This window comes from Branchiostoma floridae, chromosome 2 (assembly GCF_000003815.2).
Source record: "Branchiostoma floridae strain S238N-H82 chromosome 2, Bfl_VNyyK, whole genome shotgun sequence".
Classification (NCBI taxonomy): domain Eukaryota; kingdom Metazoa; phylum Chordata; class Leptocardii; order Amphioxiformes; family Branchiostomatidae; genus Branchiostoma; species Branchiostoma floridae.
The window spans coordinates 13633511-13641163 of record NC_049980.1 but is presented as its reverse complement, the minus strand read 5'-3'; positions in this window follow the sequence as shown (position 1 = coordinate 13641163).

Sequence of the window (7653 nt, the reverse complement as noted above, 5' to 3'; positions counted from 1 at the left end):
CCGACAAATTTGATATGCCACCAAAAATGAAGTCTCCTTTAAGTCTATCGGTCTACATAAAGCTGTCAGAGAAGAAGAAGATGCATTATGTCAGACAAGCAGCAAGATACCAAAATATTTAAATAGAAAATCCTGGCAAAGTTGATTATCTTTTGCTAAAGCCCCTACAGCCCCTGTTAGACTATATGGCCATGGCTTTCCAAACTTCCCCAGATTAAGGATGTTCGTTTGCAGATCATCTGTAGTTTGAAGTTAGCCGACGAGGTTGCCTTCTAGATATCTAGAAGTTTCCTGCACGAGCCATTTTAGATCTTTTGGAAAAATCAGTCGGGAAAGTCATTTTCTGTTTGAAAAAATAGAGGACTAAATAAACACTAGCTGGAATAGCTGGAACAGGGGAAATTCCAGACTACTCCCAGCCCAGCGCCAGCAGGTTCGAAAGTGGTCGGAGCAAAGTGGGAAGACCCTGAACGTTTGACAGTTTTTTACCTGGTATTTTATGTTATCATTAATTTGTATAAACGTGATGTGAAGATTGCTTGCTGTTTAGTTTGGACAATGGCATGCATGTATTTATTACTTAGTCACTGATCATCCAGAATGTACAATTGAACAGGACAATATGAAGACGGAGAAATCAACACGAGGAAAAGTTAACACGTCGCCATGCGAAAGGAACTGATGCCAAGGGGCAGGATTTAAATTGCCACAAACCAGAAAGACTGTTTTGTTTGGAGCCGCGAGCTCAGATACAATTCGCCTTGACGAAGCTTATGGCTCACGTATTTAATATACTTGCAATTGGCTTGCCGTCCCCAACCTTCACATGTTGTGCAAAGTTTAGAAAGTGTAATTTGATCTGCTCATTTTGCACACAGAAGAAAGAAATATAGCTACGTCATGCATAGTCGGCACAACTTAAGGCTTGCAAAGGCTTTTAAAACTGCAAATTTAGATGAGAATGTGAGCTTGAAATGTGTACCGTGCATTGTTTAGAATGAAAATAAGTACTATTAGTGGATCTGTTATCATTATAGTAATGAATTTTAAGGCACGTGATTGTATTAAATATTAAATCACTGCATAATGATAATATGTGTGTGTCGTTTTAATACGACGTATAATTACTAGTTAGCAGTTCACAATCGTCCATTAGAAACTTTTGTAGTTTTTTTCAGATTGCTGCACCTCGCATATGTTCCTTATGTGCCATGTAACAAAGACAAATTCCACATTGTTAGCCTGAAAAGATTCACAACGCCTCCTATACATTTCACTGCATCAATGTTCAGAAACCGTAGGTTATTATCTTCTCTTGTATATGCTATATTGAATGTGATTGATTCGACATCGTTAGCTGTTGTGACATTCTACTTATTTTTAGCAATAATTCAATATGATACTAGTAATAAATAGAATTTTAGTGGAAACCTACGTACTGTGTTGATTTTATTTATTAACAATAAGTGACTATGAGCTGTAAGGAAATGCAAGAGCTGTCTTACAAGTGCTGACAGAGATCATAACATGTGTAACTTGAAATTATAGAGGTATGGTGCTAATTTGCACAGTAAACTACCCTCGCTGAATTACAGGTACAGCATGTCCGTTACAGTATTAATCCCCAGTAAAACACTTACGCACTCACACACACACGTACACACACAAACACACACACATACATACACACACACACGCGCGCGCGCGCGCGCAAAACACACACACACACACACACACACACACACACACACACACACACACACACATATACACTTCATGGGTAGCATCAGTGTACGCATTGGTTGATCACATCATCTTGAAAACAATGATTTTGTTCCCCTTAAACGATGGTCAACAAACATGACATGGTCTTCTGGTAGCCTTAATTGCTCGTACTGGTAGAAGTGGCACTACTAGTGTGCTAGACATGCGTGTAGCTGCCAATTTGGCAAGGCATGGTGGGATAGCATGCCAGTGTCACTTTGTAGCTACAAGAACAAAAGTCTTATTGGCTGTACACGTGATACCAACGATTATAATCTATATCCTGTTGTTTTACGCTTCATCTGACTTTATTTCGCTCTTGTATCAAATTTGGAGCTGGATATCATCCATAAGATTTGCTTGCTGTTGTCTAATACAAATATATCTGTGACCTGATGCTTTACTGCATGAGGTACCATCCAAGCAGATGTTCTTGTGACTGCCTTTTCATCCCACATGGATGTCCAAACAAACGAGATTTAGATCTGTCCACCACTATTGACACGTACCATAGTGGTATTTTGTGTCACTGCCTCATGATCAACTTGTCACTGTATCAACTTGGCCCTTGCTGTGGGGTGGGAGTTATTTGTCCCCCTCCCGAGAGCTTGTGGCAATGTACCCGTCTAACTCAATAGAACCATTCCACTAATTACCAGATTCTTAATCACTAATGAAAATCCGTCCAATAGTATCCCAGGATTCTCTGTTACTATGGACACCAGCAATCACACCTCAAATACCACGGCAACATACACTCTCCGTCTGACAATAATTGAACCAATACATGTGATACCACATGCATAAATCATCAGGATTAGGGTGTACCCATTTCTAACGTCTGCGGAAACAAGTGCAAATGATCGTGCAACATGTCCTGAGTCCTGACAGAGAGGAGGCATGGGGCCAGTTCCTGGCCTACGATGTAAGAACCTAGGCAAGCAGGCATTTCTTCTGACTTACAGATGGTGGCTATTAAACGTTAAGGCGCCAGACATTGGCCAGGAGAAGATGCTAGAAGTGTCATTTAGTAAAGCTAATCTCGTGATTATTCCTTCAGATCATTGTTCACTTACATAGCAGTTGAATAATATTTATCTGAACAGATTAGAAGCCAACCTCAGAATAATTGCAATTGTACTTTTCACATCGACTGAGTATGTAGAGGGCAAGCAACTATCCTGATTTACCGTTGATATATATATATATATATATATATATATATATAGAGAGAGAGAGAGAGAGAGAGAAGCTGAATGTGGTGTACGATTCTGATATGATCTGACAGTTGTCCTTTACTAGCTTAGATTTTCTGCAAACAGGTCGGATGTAACTTCTTCCTCTCTTCTCATGCGTAACAAAACAGTGCCAGAAGGGATTCAGACATTGCAGTTGGGGATTAGGTTGACAGAATGATATATTTGTGAGCATGACATATTTCAAATCCTTGTTAGGTACAGTGCATGGTTCCTGAGACATTTGGCGCTAGGTGCTATGCTTTACACCAAGTGGATGTCTACATAAAGGGATGGCGTCATTGGTTCGGGAACATACTATTCTCCGAAAGGAGCTCGAGGGTATTCCGGTTATAAATTCCGCCCTCTGTTGTGTTATAAGAAAACGTTTGCTGTGCGGTCACATTCGTCGCATTTTGACGTTCGATTTTGATGCCGTAGATTATGTCAAGCTGGCCGTGGCAGAACTAAGCATCGACAAGGATTGAAGATAGCCTTTTTGTCCGTAAAATGGGCTATGCCATCAGTTTGGGATCGTACGAGGATCGCACGAATATCTGACCGGACCGAACTAACACGAGAGATGCAACAATACATGTCGATGTAAGGTTTACAATTGTATCCCATTTCATTCAAACACAAGACAAAACATTTCTCGAAGTAGCCAGAATATGCATGGACTGGGCATTGTTGCGAAAATTATACAATATATATAGATGTAGATATATACATATTACGTTTTATTCAGCGAAATTAGGATTTTCCATATATGTTGTTGATGACGTTACAGTCGTAATTGCTACAAACTGCACGCGAAGCCTGTATATATTAACCTACAAATTACCTATTCAAGAATCCAGCAATATGATGCAGAGGACCAATTAAACGTGCCCATACTGACGTCGCATCTATTTGTAGACTTCTTGACGAACAGCCATGGAGACACACTGAATACTAATAAAGGGCAGTGAAGGAAACCGTAAGTTATTAGATGCTTACTGTTTTTGACGGCCTTGCAATAAAATTGCAGTTCATGATTGCGTGGGGTTCAAAAATTATTTCCGAAATGAGCAGTCGTTTGTAAATAGCAAGAAGGCAGGCGTTTGAGGTCGATAGTCGCGAGGGATAAGAGGGTTATGAAAGCGGTTGGGGGTGTTGGTAGAACACGTACAGCCTTTTGGGTATAACGTTATACTAGTAATATAACGTGTCCTGGTTGTGCAATATCCCTGTCTACATCCCATTTCCTACGTCTTTAAGGGGGTAATTTATGCCTTAGGGTTTGTTAATATACCCTTGCCAACTTATATGGAATATTCTGTTTGTACTTGCTGGTATTACTCGGTAAAGGAGGTCAATGAACGTCCTCCAACAGGAGTATCGTTTTTGTCCTTGTCTGTGTTCACAGCGTAAATTGCAGATTCCTTTGGAAAGATTGTTGGAAGTTTTGCGTGTCTTTAGGTATGATGCATGGCCAATTAGCTACTTTCCAGGCGGAGGATAGACTTCGCCTTTCTACACTGCCTTGGCTAGACTTCGCCTTTGTTTGGTTACTGCCTACTGTTTTAGTTGTGTGTTCTATATTGTAATTATTATATGGATACAGATACTGATACTGCCTGTACATAATTATCTTCGCCAGCGAAGATTATGATTTTGCCGACTTGGGTCTGTATGTAGGTCAACAGCATATAAGTCGAGAAATTTTGGTTGGAACTTTTTGATTTTTTGTAGGTGTGTAGAGGTTGTCAAAAGACATGCCTAGTTCGAAAATGGTTTACCTGGCGTTTTCCTACGGTACAGTAGCGAAGTTGTTATTGTTTTCGTGTTTTTTTCGGGAAGCATAAATCAAAACGCAGCTGGGCGATTTCCACGATATTTGGCAGGTGTGTAGCGGTTGTAGAAAGGATTGTCATGTGCGAGAATGGTTTAGCTAGCTTTTACCTAAGGTGCTGTAGCTGGCTTTGTATGTAAGTGCGTTTGTCTGTAAGCAAGATAACTCGAGATGTTCTAGATGGATGCTAATGATATTTGGTTGATAGGTAGGGGACACAGAAAGGAAGGTCAAGTTCGATAATGGGCCTCCTGGCGACTTGTTTTGGTACTGCAAGTGAGTGTCAAAGTTTCCGCCTATACTTTCCAGAAGTGCCAGGTTCATGATTTTTAAGTGGTGGATAGCTGTTGGGACTAGGAGTAAATGGTGTAATTTTGGGCCCCCTAGCAGCTTGTTTGGAACTGCAGTGGGTCTTATAGTTTGTAACTTTTGCGAATGATAACTCCAGAGGGGATTGTAGGATATTCTTTGTTTTTGGTAGGTAGTTACTTTGGGTGATTATGAACATAATGATATGCAAATTATGTAAATCACTATCTATTTAATATAACATTTAGGGAAATTTAATAAAGTGCAATATACTGGGTTGGTACATTCATCTGCACCACAGCTGGTGTCTTTAGATGTAGGTCAATAGGTCGCCTACAAGGACCCCTGACAGCTAGCTAGTGGGGGTGGTCACGCCATATTAACCCGCATCAGGCGCTTCAGCCTGAGCGCGGTTTGCCCCTAGCCACTGTAGGCTCCTGGGACTTGGCTATGGCGGTAGCGTAAAATCTGGCCCAGACAGCCACAGTATTAATTACATCATTTTGGCAGGACTTGACAACCAACCCTTGAGCCTCCCAAACTGATAGATTGACCTAGGAAATCACACAGTGGTGTTTTCTTTGATACTTCCAGTCTAACAATTAGTAAAGTGTATCATTTTGACTCTAAAACAGCACTACAAGCACATATTATGAATGTAGATGTATCAACTTCTGTACTGTTGGTTCCTGATTAGAAAAAGACTCAAACTGAGTTCAGACACCTTTACAAACAGGCATTCAGTCACTAATCTAAATTTATCTACATTCCGAAGACTATCTCCATGTATTCAACATATACTTATCAGTTTTCAGACCAGTCTAGTATACATGTACTCATCATCATCCGGCATGCATACATTACATATGTACTAGTAATGCCATATTACCTGAATAACATTAGAAAATCTTACCGATATAAAACCTTTTCATAAAATACAATGATAAAGGAGTATCCTCTAACTAGACTGGGTTTTACATAACATATGTGAAAATCGGAGTCATTCTGTTACTTTACAAATACTTCATTTTAAGAATAGTCCTGAAACCCAAGACTAATAGTTTCAAAAGCATGGTCTGGGACACATCCATGACAAGAAACATGACCGATGAGTCCCGAAGGCATCCAGAGATATCACTTGTTCGAATAAGGTTTCGATTTGCGAACGGGCGAATCAGATTCAATTCGCTCGGTGACCTCACACGTTCGAAAATCTCCGAAAAGTACGGACGGGAAACCGTTAGTGGCTCGATCCTGTGCTGATTTATTGAAGGACCTAATAAGTCAAATGGGTTCGTTTGCGGCATGTTTGTGCGTCCTTTTAAACGCTGAAAGTACGAAATAATGATACAAATGTGCTAGTATGGTGAAGTAAATATCAATATCGTACCGATTGTCTCATCCAGAATATTCCCCATTTTAATGCACTAAAAACTGCTCTGGGTGCCTACTAGTAAGATCATCCTAAATAAGCATGCTAATTAACTCCAACTTTTCATAATTGACAATTTAAAATGTACATCTCTACCAAAAGTAACAAATTGAATATGCAAAATATCATGTAAATCCAACGTTCCTGCAACCTACCGACAAAAAAGAAAACCATACCATGTCCAAGTAAAAAGATACCACATACCAAATATCATTACAATCCATCCAAAGATACTTAAGTTATGCTGACCACAAAAATGCAAAAAACACAGGCAGACAGACACACACGGACATACCAAAAACTATGCCACCATTTCAAATGCAGGCAAAAATACACAAACAATATAAATTCACTGCATTCCAAAACAAGACACATAAATTTCAAAAACTCACATTAGAAAAGTATTTCATTAAACATCTATTTCCCAAAATTAACAACATTTCAAAAACGACAATCTTCATAAAGAAATTGTTTATTTGGCGAAGATATGTGTTCGTGGAACTCTAGTTTCTTGTTGATTATGGTAATGAACATTTAGCATTGACACTAAAATATGTCATAATATCTTGGTAGGTTAATAAAACAATTTATACATAGTAATTACTAGAAGATCTAACAGAAAGATGAAAACGAGCAAAACAAAATGTGGCTCGTCGATTCGTCGCCAGAATGTATCCGTCGGATGAGGGGAAATAGTTATTCCTGGGAAAGAGGAAATCAGGCTCATTTATGTCAAGCCGCAAACACCATAATGACTTCACTGGGGTTTGTGCCATCCGGACTCTTATTTACATATCTTGTACCTACGATCTTCTTAAAGTGTATAAGACACCTCCATTAATAGTCGAAAAGCCTTTGAATATCAAAAATGTACACACAATAAAATACTTTGAAGTTAATTGTAAACCCCATGATTGCGGAATAAAGTTTTGATGGCCTTTCAAAGTGTGGTTTTCCCGAGGGGCCAGGCCAAGCCCGGCGACCGTCTCAGAAATAAGTCACGTGACGCCGTGACGTAAACAGTAGAACGCATGCGTACCGCCCGCTCGTCTGCACAACCAGCAAACAACCGGACTGAT